Source organism: Protobothrops mucrosquamatus, unplaced genomic scaffold (assembly GCF_001527695.2).
Source record: "Protobothrops mucrosquamatus isolate PMUCROS unplaced genomic scaffold, P.Mucros_1.0 scaffold44, whole genome shotgun sequence".
Taxonomy (NCBI): domain Eukaryota; kingdom Metazoa; phylum Chordata; class Lepidosauria; order Squamata; family Viperidae; genus Protobothrops; species Protobothrops mucrosquamatus.
This window is the reverse complement of record NW_015386426.1, coordinates 693,571-709,222: the sequence shown is the minus strand read 5'-3', so window position 1 is coordinate 709,222 and position 15,652 is coordinate 693,571.

The window sequence follows — 15,652 nt, the reverse complement described above, 5'->3', positions numbered from 1 at the left end:
GGAGTAATTTCTAAATTTGGGGCTGAGGAGTCAACAACCTGAATTTACACTTTTTGGAAATGTGCTGTGTTTTTTGCCCCTTATTTATTTGGCCACTGGGACTGATGAAAACAATCCAGTCCCTTGATTTATATGGTGGTTCAATCCCGTAATACTGGAGATAGAGATTTCATATCAGGAAGAGATCCTAAAGGCTATTTTGGGGGGCAGGAGGGGAAAGAGATTAATAGATTTGGTATCAAGTATATATCAATCAATGCATGTCTTTTCCCCCCTCCTTCTATTTGTACAGGGGTCTTCAAATGTGGCCCTTTTATAACTTGTGGACTTCAACTCCCAGAATTCCTCAGCCAGGCACATGTGCCTGGCTGAGGAATTCTGGGAGTTGAAGTCCACAAGTCATAAAAGGGCCAAGTTTGAAGACCCCTGTATTTGTAGATGTAAAGTTAATTTCAGATTTAATTATTAGGGTCTTCAAAATCCTTGATAGGAGAAAGATAGATTAGGCCACGTTTCGGGGGTGGGGGGAATTCAGGAACAGTGCTGATCATTGATTGGCTCTCCCGACCATCAGTTCTGGTGTCCATTGTCCCTTAAACCCTTGGTGGAGAAGAGCATGTGCCACTCCACTCTATTGCGTTTTTATAGTAGAAAGGCCATTTCCGCAAATCTGAAAACCCTGCTCACTTCATATAATACTTAAATTAGGGTGGTGGAGGCCCCTATACTTCCAAATGCCATCTCTTTCTGAATTGTATTTTCTGTACTGTGATGCAAGGTTATTTTGTTAAGACAGAACCACATTGTTTTATCAGGTCCAACTTTTGCCTTGTCTAGCCAAATGTAGAACACCCGACAATGATGAAATGCTATGGAAAGGAAGGTTACTTTGATGCAACATCTATGAGAAGTTTATTAAATGGTTTTCGGTATGTTGGGGAGGGGATCAATAAAATGCTAGCGATGATAATTCTTCTCATCAAGGCCAGTTCAGCCTTGAAGATAAAGGCAAAAGTCTAGAGATTTATAAATGCTTTGCTCTTCATACATCAAAAGGCAGTTGGAGTGAATAGACCTAGAAGATTCTTGTACTAAATAAAATTATTTGCTCCTGTTAAGTGTAATGTATAGCCAAGAAGAAACAGCTGGCAGCAGGGGAAGAAAATGGCAGGAATATGTTTATGCTGATTTTATTTTCCTTGCATCTAATTGTAAAAAAAAATAGTCTTAAAATTGTTCTTTTTCTTACCAAAAATGCATCTTCGTAAAATTCCCTGAAGATGTTTACATCTGATGCTTCTGTTATATCAGTGTAAGGTTTGGAGGAGAAAGAGCAGTATTCGTCTCCTTGGTTAAAATGAGATTTTTGTCCTCATCAAACAACAAATAAATCTAGGGGATCTGATATGACTAATGCCATTCTTTACAGACTACACTATGCAGAAAATGGCAGGTTGAAGTTGCTCTCCAACTATTTCCCTATGCTTACACACTCATTCTGGTTAGCCACTCTTAAAGACAGAAGACTAGGTGAAATCAATTTCATGCAAGTCTACAAGGCAATACCTATTAGCTCCTTAAAATAATTGAGGTGTGTGTGTGTAAAGAGTGAAATAACCAAGTGATTGTCCTTTTTGAGATTTTGTTTAAATTTGAACTATCGCAAAACACTTAGCAATTTTCAGGCATGCCTAAAACAATGGGATATATTCAGATATTGCTGGATTGATTGTCACTTTGTGGCCTAAACTGCTTATCAGAATGTAAATCTAACCTTCCCCCATTCTGGATACCATTATGCTTGGCTTGCAACATCAAAACTGGTATTACGGTCTTCTGAATAGATTCCATCTTGGCTAGACTTACTCTTGCTGCCCTTTTTTCTGTTGTTGATCTCCCTCTCTCTCCCTCTCTCTCTCTCTCTCTCTCTCTCTCTCTCTCTCTCTCTCTCTCTCTCTCTCTCTCTCTGTCCCTCCCTCCCTCCCTCCCTAAGAGTGGTACACTTTTGTGGCCTGAGTGCTCCTGGTTTGTGGGCAGGCATCTCTTCTTGTGTACAGTCAGGGAGGGAAGAAACTGGGCTGGCTGCTTTTGGGAATCTCATGTGCCTGTGTTTTCCAAAAATAAAGTTGGCAGAATTGCTGCATCTCCTATCTTTTACATCTCTCTGCATGGTGAGGTCTTTTCCTGCAAATAAAGGCTGTCCTTTCTTAGTAGGTGTGGCATAGATTGTCATTTTATCCCGAGAAACTTGTATTGTGTTCCCCACTTACTTATCCTCTCAGGTCCTCAAAAGGGACAAATAATAAATTCTGTCCTGGGTTTACAGAAGTTTTCTAAATTGATCATCCTCTGCAAACAATACAGTTAGTCCTCGACTTACAGCAGTTCATTTAGTGACCATTTGAAGTTACAACAGCACTGAAAAAAAATGACTTATTTTTAAAATAGTTTTTCACACAACCGTTGCAGCATCCCCGCGGTCATGTGATCAAAATTCAGATGCTTGGCAACTGACTCACATTTATGACGGTTGCATGGGGTCATGTGATCCCCTTTTGCGACCTTCTGACAAGCAAAGTCAAATGGGAAAGCCAGATTCACTTAGCCAGCCATGTTACTAACTTAAAAAACTGCAGTGATTCATTTAACAACTGTGGCAAGAAAGATTGCGAAAAGGAAAGATCGGCAAATTCACTTAACTGTCTCGCTTAGCAACAGAAATTTTGGGCTCAATGGAGGTCGTAAGTCAAGGGCTACCAGTACTTAGTCCAGTCAGGTACATAACATCAGTAACTTTATTCAAGGTGGGCCTGCCTATTTTGTTTCTCTGTTTTTCATTTTTCCACCTGGCCAGATACTTTCACCTTGCTCTGTAGTGCCAAATAAAAGAACTATTAAATAGAACCGCTAGAGGTCCCCAGCTCTTCATAACCTCCAAAGGAGCAAGCTGCTTTTAAGCACCGATGCATTTTTAGCCCCTGGGAAATATAAATGAGCTGAGCTGAATCAAAAGCGTTATCAGTCTGTGGAGTCATAAAGTGAATGATCTCACCCGCTATCACTTCCTCCAGGTAAGAAACAAAGAACAAAGAACGTGCTATGTGCCTGTTCAGATGAAGGGCAGCTCCTAGAAAGGGGCACGATGAACATTAATAACTGAAAAATAACTGTGTTCCTTTTAGTGCTGTATAAATTTATTCCACAAAACACACATGCATCTACTATAGTAACTTAGCAAAAGCAGATTGTTCATTTAAAACCCAGTTGCCCAATCGGATACATTAAAACAAGCTGTTTTTAAGCACGGATATCCTTTAAAATCTGAAAGATGGAAGCCTAGTTTGAATTGGCAGCATAGAATTGCCAGCAACGGTGAACAAAAAGTGTCATTAGCTGCTTTATATGCCACTTGTTGAAAAGTCAACTTTCATTAAATAAAAAACTGAATAGCAAAACGCATTACATGTTTTACTGTATTAAAGTAATGAACAGCATATGTCCATTTGGGCATGGTTGATTTGGCATATTTGCCAAAGTGGATGCTTTCTTACAGCATTGACTGGCCTACAATATTTCATCTCTATTAAATATATATACTACTCCCTTGTAATGCTGTTCCAAATCTGCCTCCCATTCCACATAAAAACAATGGCAGAAAATATTAAAAAGCAAAAATGTATTAAAATGGAGGGAATAAAGATTAGCCCTTCATGGGGTTATGAATATTTTAAATAACACTTCGATCTTTGTGGTATCAAGCAATATTCTAAATTTTTCCACTATAAAGAGCACAACAATCTAGCAGATTATCTGATCTGGCAGAAAAAAATAATTTGGTCATTTAAGCCTGTATGGACCAAATGTAACCATGATCCTTGAAGAGTCACAGAACTGCATGGTGAAATGAATGCACAACATGAAAGCATTTGTTCATATTAAAATAGCTCGTTGGGCATAAGCATATTCCCACTTCTGTCCATAAGCAACTGAGTCAGAGAAGCAGGCCTTCTGTAATAAGGAAGCTAATATGAAATCATGCCTTATAATCATTGTCCATGAACCATCATGCCTCCATGAATCTGTTAACTTTCCTTTTGAAACCTCTCAAATTGATGGCTATCTATCGAGCCATGACAACATATTTTGCATGTTAAATATCCTTTGCCTAAAAGAGTGCTTCCTTTGAACTGTCCTTATTTTCCCACTCTTCGGTTTCACTGAATTTCAGTAAGGTATACTTTACATTCTGTATGAGTTGCCTAATCTAAGGCAACTTGGTTAGATTAGGCAACTCATTCTGTACATCCCTCAGTTTCATACCGGTAGTAACAAAAGGATATGCTTTTACTAATATTTTCCTATTACATATTCACTTCCAGTATTGTAGCATTAAACTGTAACCTATGCAAATAGATATGAAAAGTCAACAACACGAGCAGCTGAAAGAGATAAGTAGGAATACAACAGCTTGTAAATCAATGACATTATGACAGAACAGGTAAGGGCACAATTGATGTCTGGAAAAGGTGACTGACTGTTACCATATTAAATATGATAAAGGCACAATGTTGTAATTCCTATTAGCTGACTTTTTTTTGCAGAGAGTGAATGAGGAGTGTTCTGTAATCCTTAATTCTTCCTCTGTGGAACACAGCAGTGTAATCTAATCTATTAGTTGTCATCTGGTATATTTGATGGAAATGACTCAGTTGGTTTGTACTTGGTGTTAACATAAATATGGAGTTTACTTAAGCACAACAGGCAGAAACTACCAACTAATGATCTACACTAAGAAGTATCAAAGAATGCGAGACAAAAACAAATAGAGTATGTGGTTGGTCAATTGCGCATAGCTAAGTCTAAGAATAATGTTCAAAAATAATTTCCAGGGAAGAAATGGGAACTGGCTAAAGTGGAGCTGGTGACCGTGGTGGAGTAGACCAGCTGGCAAGTAATTCTCTACCAACATGGAGAAGACTGGAAATCAGCCACAAGTGCTCCATAGAGTTGCTTCTTACAAGGAGATAACAATCTCCAGCAGGTTTAGTGCTCTATGACACAAGCAAATAGACATCCTTTTGCTCAAAACGCAGTTGGCACCTTCAAAAAGACCCTGGGTTCACATATTTTTAGAATTAGAATTAGGATTCCCATCTAATCATGGGAAAATGGGGAAAATGCTTGCTGTTTTTCAGTTATTAGGAATCTTTGGATTGACAGGTTTTACAGCACCAAGTGAGTTTCCTTCAATTCTTAGTAAAAGAAGTTTTAAATACAAGTTCAAGGTGTCATGGTTCCATAGATAAGACCAGTAAAAACAGAAGTCCAAGGCAGAAAGTTTCCTTAAAGAACAAATTTATTGGCTACAAAGTATCAGTATGATCAAAAGTGAAACCAAAACTGAAGTTCCCTCCCAAGGTTACAATGTTTCAAAGTCAAACTTCCCACCCCAGCATCATGTTATAAATCACATTCCCCAATTAACTATTTTGGTGGGCTTTCTAACAGAAGGCTCAGCCCGTCCAAAATCCAGACAGCATTGACCTTGGTTCCCACAGGACAATTTATTGTTTTGTCTAACCGTAAAAGCACACATCCCCCCTCCCATAGTGTGGCAACCAAAAACGAGGTAAAAATTGCTTCAGCTAAATTCGTTGCAGTGTTGACGCAAGGATTTTTAAAAATGTATTTTGGAATAAACAGAAAATGGGTTTTAGGAAAGTTACAAAGGGACTAAGGGTCTAGATGGATTTGAAATAAAAATTTGAAATTAATACTATTTTTCCTGTGGGAAAATAGTTTCATTTTGAATTTTCTTTCTTTTCTTTTTTTTTAAAAAAAGGTAGGATGTGATTTTGAAGGTTGGACTAGAGGGAACCAGAAGGAACTAAAGATTATAATTAAAGGATAACAATACTTAAAGTTTACTTACTAATACAGAATGGAGCAAAATATTTTAATACTGGACATATTGAAGGATATTTTTGAGCAATTGGGCCAGAAGTTAATTTTAAAAATATTTGCCTGTATAGATAGACTGTATTTCAAAGATGCTATGGACAGGATATGGAAAAGGATGCTACACTGGACATATAAATGAAACCGGCTGATGTCTTAATAATTAAAAGGGACATGCAAATAACAACCAAGTGGATGACTTGGATAATTTTCCTACATTGGATTTATAAAAGAGACTTGTTAAATTTCTGAAGAATTTTGTGAGAAGGGACAAAGAAAAAAAAAGAAAAGAAATTAATAATAATAGGATATTATTTGAAGAGACTAAAGATCAAGAACGTTAGAAGTTAAAAGTCGGTTTAACTGATCGAAGTTAGAACATGTTATCCCTGGTAACTCTTCATGGACTTTTGCTGATTAAAATTGAATGATGAAACTTTAAAATTTGTTTGTAGAAAAAATGCAGTGCTTTTTTTGTAAAAAAAAAAAAAAAAAAAAAAGGTGCTGGAACTCACACACATTATACAACCCGCCTTGCCTACCCTACAAGGTTCCATCCAAAAAAGGTGCCGGAACTCTGTTCTGGGCATTCTATGACAAAAAAAAGCCCTGGAAAAAAGATGGGATATGGGGAGACGATTCTCAGAAAAGGCAGAGTGACTGTAAAGAATGTTTAACAAACTAAGGGGGCCAGAATAAAGCTAAACTTGATTCAGGTTAATGTATATAATAGGATTACCATCCATATATTATGTAATCCTTATCTTCAGAATAATTATCCATGACAGTTGGACAGAAAACTTGGAGAGGACCTAAGGTTTTGAAAGGGCCACAGGCACTATTTCTGAGGCTAAAGGGAAACTCATAACAATATATTTAACTTCTAGAATTATCAATCGCAAATATTCTTGCAGGGGTGTCCATGTTTTACTGTGAGGTTTATCGCTCCTACTATTACTACTTCCAAGTTTAATTCTTGGAAAGCTCCTGGTGATACCGTATTTGTAACAGATGAGATCTAGTTGCTAAAAAAATAATGTTTTTTTACAGGAAAGTCATTGATTTTTCAGTCAAGGGTATCTGATGCTAGAAAAAAGATGTTGGCTCTTACACTGGGAAACTTCGGTGATCACATGATAGTATTAAGATTTTATTTGAAAAAGGTCTTACTTCTTTTTGAACATGTATCTTCAACAACACACTTACCATAATGCAATCTATCAATGTTTCTAAAGGATCTGCTTACCATTTGAACAAGTTTAGTTTCCAATCCTAAGTGACTCTAACGTTATAAAACGCAGGTTCTGTTTGCAATTGGAATGTCTTACTTAAATGATTTGAACTGAAATATTGCTGAGTTCAGTGTGTTTCGGAAGCTTTACCCACAAGGTTAGGATGGAATAATAAACAGATTAAATGCAAATCATTTTACCGGGCCTGATTATTTTTTTTTAAGTACCTTTCCTTCTCCAATTAAGAAATTAATTGCACTAACGTCCCTGGACTTTGATAGGCAGTAAAGTATATTGTTCTGTTGTTGAAGGAAAAGTCTTCATCATAGTTCAGTCCAAGCTGGGAATAAAAAACATGGCGACTGCTTTAGAAAGAAGTTTATTGGAGAGGAGAGCCAGACAGAAAGATGGCTCTGGAAGAAAATAGCGAGAGCACATGTAGGGAGTGGGTTTTTATACCCTCTGGGGCTTTTGTTTGGAGTTGTTTCCTGTTCCTGTTTGAGGCTTTGTATTTCCTGTGTCATGTATTCTGACCTGAGTCTGGGTGTGCCCTTTGGCATCTGTGGGTTAATCCTATTATGTCCTGTTTTAGAGTTTGGGTGGGGTATGTATATTTTAGGTGTCTTTGTCTTCTTAATCTTCAAGCTGGGGGCCTCCAACCTTCCTGGATTATTTACATCTGCATTTCTACAGAGCTGGTTTCTGCTTGGGGGAGGGAGACTTGGGGCTATTAAGAAAACTGGGCATGCTTTTCTGCCTCTTTAAGATCCTTTGAGGAAATATATTTTTCTGCCCTTTTAATATTTCCTTCTTTAGGGGGCTGACTTCCCACACTGTAAAAGATAACACCATTGTACAACCATGAATCATATAGTCAGAAAGTTGGAAGGACTCTTTTAAGTCTCTCGAGTCCATGTCCTGCTGAGTTTAGGAATCTAAATTAAAACAACTCAGACAGAAGGAGTGTGGTCTCCTTGTGAACACTCCCAATGAATAGGATCCCACTATGCTGGCTCAGGAATTCTGGGAGTTGAAGTCCACAGGTCATAAAAAGGCCACAGTTTCCCACCCCTGTTCTATATAGTAAACGCTAGGTTAGAGTAATTGGCTTGTAGTTTGCTAGATCTTCCTTTTTCTTCTTGTTGAAGAAGGGACAAAATTTGCTATTTTCTGAATCTGGCTTTTTATGGTTTTCTAGATTTCTGTTGGTGCACATGCCCCCCTCTTTTTGCAACAATGCGATTCATCTGATTCTGAAGAGTTCAATTCATTTAAATCAAAGAGGTATTTCCTGAGCATCTTTCTGTCTTCGTTCCTGCCTTTCATCTCGCATAATTCTGTGCTTTCTTTCTTTGTTATCATTTTACAATCTTAATTGAGCAGTTAGTATATTGATTCTTCTTTTTTTGAACAAAACTAAAGAAGTCCCAGTTGCTAGCGTTAGTTTTCCTTTCTTTGATAGTAGCTCTACAGTTCTAGGCTGGTGCTACTCTTCCTCAAAAGAGCCAAGGCGGTGGTTGTAACAGTGTGATGGAAGCTTTGCCTGTTGTGTGCTGCACATAATACAATGGAAGTTCAATTCTACCATTGCAGACATCATCTTGACATTTTTGGCCACACCCTTTGAGCACCCTTGAACTGCAGCCTCTTTCCATTTCCTGCATTGTGCACATTCTTTTATATTTTCTTAGCACTAAGTTTTTCGTGTCACCCTTTTGGTTTTTGCTGTCCTTTATTCCTTTCTCCCTTTCTCCTTCCCTTATTGCAGGAGTGGGCAACTATGGCCTCCTTTATGACCCGTGGACTTCCAACTCCCAGAATTCCTGAACCTTCCTGGGATTTGAAGTCCATAATCATAAAGGGGCCATTTATTGGGATGATTTGCAGGTGTCTTTTTAAAATCTCCTCCTTTAAAAATTTCCAGTTATCCCCAGCTCAATTTCCCATTGGTTCTCCCTGCCATGCGGTGCCAGTTATCTAAGTATAGTAAAATCTGGTACTTTGGAGTTAGTTATTTTTTTTCTCAGGTTCACTTCCTCATAAAATTCAAATTGACATTAAATCTTCCTGTTGATAAGTATCGAATCAAGGAAAACTGGTCTTCTTGTTCCTTTTTCTATCATCTGACTCTGACGTCCTGTACTTGGCTGAGGTTATCTCCCTAAAGATATAAGAGTAATTAAAGTTTTCTGTCATTAAAATTTCATGCTTCTGTGCTTCAGAAAGCATTCATCCACATCTTTTCCTGTACGGGCAGGCAATAATAGACACCCACTAACAACTTTTTATTTGTTTCTCATCTTATTTTAATTCAGATGCTCTGTTAAACTAGTCGAGTGGAGATTTTTCACAAACATTGCAACTGCTCCTTCCTTTCTGCTCCTTCTGTTCCTTTTCAACCAATTATAGCTGTCAAGTTGATATATTCCAGTCATGTAAATCATTCCATCCAGTTTTGATTAAACCTCTTAAATTATATTTGCCTTTCCGTACCAAAAGTTCAACCTCTTACCTTCCACACTCTGAGGTAACTAATAGCATTATTTTTTATACATACTCAAAGAATAATACATATTTAAATGAAGTGCTGCAGGAATAATCCAAAGATCTAGGTAGTGGACTTCTGTGGGGTGTGTGTCATTTTTTCTAAATAGCTTAACGAAACATTGCACAATAGGTTATCCTCAAAGCTAGTTGAGACTCTCATGTTTACCACTTGTAGCTTAGAAATATGATAGTAAGCTGGAGAAATGAATAGCATCTACCTAAGCAACCAAGCCTGGAATGTACACAAAATACAAGATTGTTGTATTGCTTCAATCCTTTGGCCAGTGTAAATAAATTATCCATGGCTAGAATCATATTATAAATTACAGAAGACAACTATTGGGTCATGCCCACCTTTTACAAGTGAGATATGGTCAAGTCAGTGGTGAAATTGGATCCTCAGTATTGTGAAATTGCAAATATCCATATTGTTTTTCTCCATAGCTGCCCTTTGTACTGTATATCAATGCATGTTGAAAAAGGTTGTCTGATTAATACTAAGATTTATAACCTTTATTTTGTGAGGAAGTCTATCAGTGTTTTTTAAAAGAACCTACTTAATATAAAACAAGTTCTAATACAGTATGCTTAATATGCTTGGGCTTCACTCCTATCTTTATTTAGTGGAAACACATTGTACACTGTATAAAGTAAGAATCTGCCTGAGCTGCTATACTTACACCAAATTCCTAGTTTTTCATTTTTACAATTGTTACTGGAAAATTTTAATCTGACTAAATAATTTAATCTCTATTGCATTTGTAGAAATGCTTCATTACAAGTCATGCTGAAGTGCTTAAAGCAGTGTTTCTCAGTCTCAGAGCCTTTAAAATGTGTGGACTTCAACTCCCAGGATTCCTCAGCCAGCATGGCTGACTGGGGAATTCTGGGAGCTAAAGGCCAAATATCTTAAAGGCTCTGAAATTGAGAAACACTGGGCTGAAAGAATGGTTTAGGTCAGGGGTAGGCAACCTTGGCTCTTTTATGACTCGTGGACTTCAACTCCCAGAATTCCTAGGAATTCTGGGAGTTGAAGTCCATGAGTCATAAAAGAGCCAAGGTTGCCTACCCCTGGTTTAGGTCAATAAGACACTCAGTTTGGGATAATCATGTTTAAATAACCTAATCATTCTGACAAGATTGTTATGAAGAAATATAGAAGTAATAAAATAAAAATGAATAGGATGGCAGAGATGATTAAACTGAGCAAGTCAGTAGGAGGACAGGTCTCCTTTCACTATAGTAAAAATGGCACAATCAAGAACAGGATTAGAAAATGTCCAAACAGCTCCAGGCCTTTCACATGTGTGCATAAAAAAGCAGGGTTTTGATTGTGAGAATGCAATTGAACATTCACATTTAGATAAAACCATGTCATTCAACAATAACAAAAAAAAATAGCTGTCTGGAGAAATGTGTAAGCAAAACAACACATTTTAATATGAAGTTATTCTCAAGTTCAATAAATAACTTGCAAGTATAGATAAAATGAGGAACTGAGGAAAAACTGACAAGTATTGACTCATAACTGACATCCCTAATCTTAACTGGCAATATACAAGTAAAAAAATATATGGCAATAGTCAAATAATGACTGTGTTCCCATAGAGATAAAGCCATCATTTTAACCATATTTTGTTAAATAAGCCATAGATGCCTGGGTTCAATGACCAGCATTAATGTATTATGCTAAATCCAAACTATGGGAGCCTGTCTGTTATTGCAATTAAGGTATCAGGCTAGAAACTGGGAAAACATGAGTTCTAGTGCAGTCTTGGGCACAAAGGAGGGCCAGTCACTCACTCTTATCCCTAAGAAGGAGGCAATGGCAAACCACTTCTGAGAAATTTTTCCAAGAAAACTGCAGGAACTTGTTCAGGCAGTCTCAAGAATCAGATATGACCAAACAAAAGAAATATTCCAAAATAAGCATTTTCATTTAGTATGGCATCTGTGGAACACAGCATCATGATTTAAACCCTGCCCTATTTGTAGATTCCAAAAAGATATTGACCCCTCCTTCACTGTCTTGCCTCTTTTGACCTCTCCCCCTAGCCTAGTCCCACTGCCATGGACACCGCTCTCTGGGGAATCCCAGCCACTAAGGAAGTAGAGCTGACTTTCCTAAGCAACAGGAAAGGAGAATGCAGTGCTCTAATAATATCCTGTTCTTCCTAATCAAGAATTGTAAAGGATGCAGAATTTATTCAAATTACCAAGTTTGGTTTTTGTTAATATAAATCCTCCATGCATATTCTCTGTTTATTTAGGCTTAAAACACAACTTTATTGCTGGATATCAACTGAATTCATCTGGATCTACTGAAAGATTTTTTTTAAAAAAAAAGTACTATTGCGTCTGTTGTCCCTGCAATTTACAGCCATGCTCTTTTAATTAGTAACTTTTTCTTGTTTAATAATAAACCCAATGCATTCAATAAGCCTTATGTGGATTCTTAATACAAGTGAGATGGTTTTTCTGTTTTTATAAATAAAGTTTAGTAGGGCTTTCATGAGATTTAATGGGAATATTTTGTGGAGGTTTCTGCAATTCTCAAGTCAAATTCAAAAGATTTGAAAACCTCTAAGATCTTTTTAATATTGTATCTGAACTTAATTAAAGTTCAATTACATATTCAATCTGAACATAGTTAAAACTTAATTAACTTGTTCATGTAACAGCAAAACAGTGCACCTCTCAAATGCTTCATCAATGACTTTAAAACTGGAATAAAATAGCAAATGAAACAATAGCTTACAAGTTATAAAATCAGTAATCAAACTGAAAATATGTCAGATATCGCTGTTTGACAGAATCATAACTGAGACAGAACATAGTGATCTGCCAAAGGTTATTTAAAAAGTCCAAAAAGTACAAAGCTGTAAACTGAAATTAGCAATTCAGTAAATGAATAATGAACCCATTTCACTGCAATCACTTTAATGGAAAATTATTAATGGCAGGCTTGCATAAGAAAGCTATCATACTGATTTGCTGAACTATAGCCTGCTGAACAAGCCATAAATAATGCACTAAATCAGACATGAGAAACTCATGTGACGTCGTGAGACGTATTGGGACTGTTTTGCCATTGCCAGCAAAGGGGTGGGTGTGGCTTCCGGATGATGGAAGTTTGACATCCCTGCACTAAATCATAAACTATTATTCACAAACCTTCATGATTGGGATGATACAACATGAGAAATCTTCATTATGGGTTCAGACAATATATGATTTTTTTATCTTACATTTGCACATTGTTACATTGGAACTAACTTTCATAACATGAAATAAACATAGTTATTTTATCAGGAATAGGAGCAAGTATCAAGGATACAGAAGTGTTGAATCTTGTAATATTGTAATAGGTCTTTTTCTTCTTCTTCTTCTTTTTACAAATGAAGTAATATTAAAAGGAAGTGATTGGTGCACTTACTGTAAATACATTATCTGATCATACATCATTTATTGTTTCCAAACTTCTGCTTGCTCTAGCTCATGTCTTCACTCATGTCAATGCACAAGCTTTATGGACAATTGTAGATAGGTCTGCCAGCCTGCCTCACAAGCTCCACTTGTTAGAAGCCCTTGTACTGGTTGCCAACCCTCAATTTCTCACCATGGCTGCATAGGAATAGTAGGTATTTGGGCTCCCAAAGTAACATTTGACTTGAATGCATAATATTTGGGAATAGTTGAAGAAGATGAGAGATGACTGTGCAGGCTGCACTTGCCTTTTTGGCCCAGCCCTCCTCTTTTGACTCTTGAGTCACAAGTTGCAAGCTCTTGCTTAGCAGCTTTGAGGAACCAGGAACTCAGAGGGGAAAAAAAGAAGTAATTGAACTAGCAGGTTTGTTAGGATGTATAATTACCTTAGTGTTCTCAAGGTGATATGTTTTTTGTATAAACTTCATAACCAAGAAGGCCTAGAACAAACAGGGATAGGGCTGTGCTGTCAAGACAGAAAGGAACACCTGGGAGTGCCATGACTTACCCATGTCCTTCTTTACAAGCATCCTTTTCTTAAAGAACCTTCTACTCTCTGCTTTTCAGAAGCAGTGGAAGCAGGAGGTAACACACTGTGCTTCTGAGTGGCTTGTCCTTGGGTTAGTGCAATGGATATTAGCCTTCATTAGAACTATTAGTCCCTCCTGTCATTTAAAGAAGGAAAGCAATAAAATCATTTAAGAAGAGGCCTATTGTATCAGGTTAGGAAATAACTGGATGGCCACAAGATGGAACTGCATATTGTATTCTCCCTATTTCCCTGCTGCCATCTTGTGGTCTTCCAGATTTTTGCAGATCAGATTTGGTAGACCTACTCATCCGGTACCCTCCAAACAGCGGCATCCACAGGCTCCCATTGCTTTCATCAGACTAAGGAAAGCAGTGTCCATTTGGTTCATGTGTGCAACATCATGATTAAAAAAAGGTGTGGCTCATATCACAATACTCCAATGCCATTTTCTTCAGCCTGATTATCCTTGTCCCTCCAGAAGACCCCACGGCCTTCAGACATCTGAGATGGGCATGATGGTCTAACTCAACTAGAGGATGCCAGTGGAGAATACTGTCAATATGATTTCTTAATCATAATCTTCACTTACAGCAAAATTGAGGTGAGTCAATGGAATATGGAAATTTTTATGGTATTCTCATTCGGTACTTTACATCATTGTGGAATGTGAAGTAAAAGATATATGAATGCATGGTCATAATGCCTCGGCTGTTCTAGACCTCTTATCAGAGAACTATTGAATAAAAACGTTATCTTCAAACATTTTAAAATGTTTATCTTGGCTTTTAAAATAGTATTTCCCTGTGGGAACACATACTGTTCTCGTTAAATTGTGATAAGCTAATTTCATCCTGGGCTCAGTGATAAAGTCTTCAAAAAGTCTCTCTCAGAATAGGCTATAACATATACCAAACATATGTTTTATGAATTAATTGATCATGCATCTCCTCTTGCCCTAAGCCATAATAAGACCATGGCTTAAAGCAAAACCTAGTAACCTTTTCACACATGCACACATACACACCCCTGCTGACCTGTCTCTCAAGGCCACAGCAAATATAATTATGATACAGGACATTATCAGAGTGGGCAAATTGAAAGACCTTTGGATTTTGGAAGTAGTTTAGTGAGAAGAGCAGGTGTTTCATTCCGAAAGTATAGTAACGTTTAGGTGCGGTAAGCTATTAGTTATGTTCAAAACTTTTTATTATTTTCTACCTTGATTTTATACTTGTAATGATTGTTGCTATGGTGTGCATGGCAGGAAAATCAACTCTGGCAATGAAGAATATTGGTCACAAAGGAATCTCAGCTCTTGGAAAGTGTTGCTTGCAAACCTGGGTAAAATAAACCACGCAAGATCTGTTGCCTGGACAACTTGTGAATCATCAATAGGCTTGAGAATTTCTGGTCTCCAAGAAATTCTTCTTCGTGGAGAAACCAAAGCTTTTTTATAAAATGCAACCAGGAAGTTGACGTGCCTACTGATTACTTTGCCTTTTACCCATGAATTGCATTTCACAACATGTGACGTGCTTGGCCCAATTTACTAATTTTAGTAACAGTTTATTGATATATATATCTGCATTCACTTCCTGTTGCAAAATCAAGATGATGTCCTGAAAGTGACTCTCTTAATATCCTCTAGCCTTTTATGGTCTGCCTACAGCAGGCAGGTTCTTATAATCAGGGCTTTTTTTCTCACAGAACGCCCAGAACGGAGTTCCGGCACCTTTTTTGGATGGAACCTTATAGGGTAGGCAAGGCGGGTTGTATGACGTGTGTGAGTTCCGGCACCTTTTTTTTTTTTTTTAGAAAAAAAGCACTGCTTATAATTAAGGCAATGACTTCTCCCATTCACCATCTCATACTCAAAGATAGTCTGGTCACACTGCTA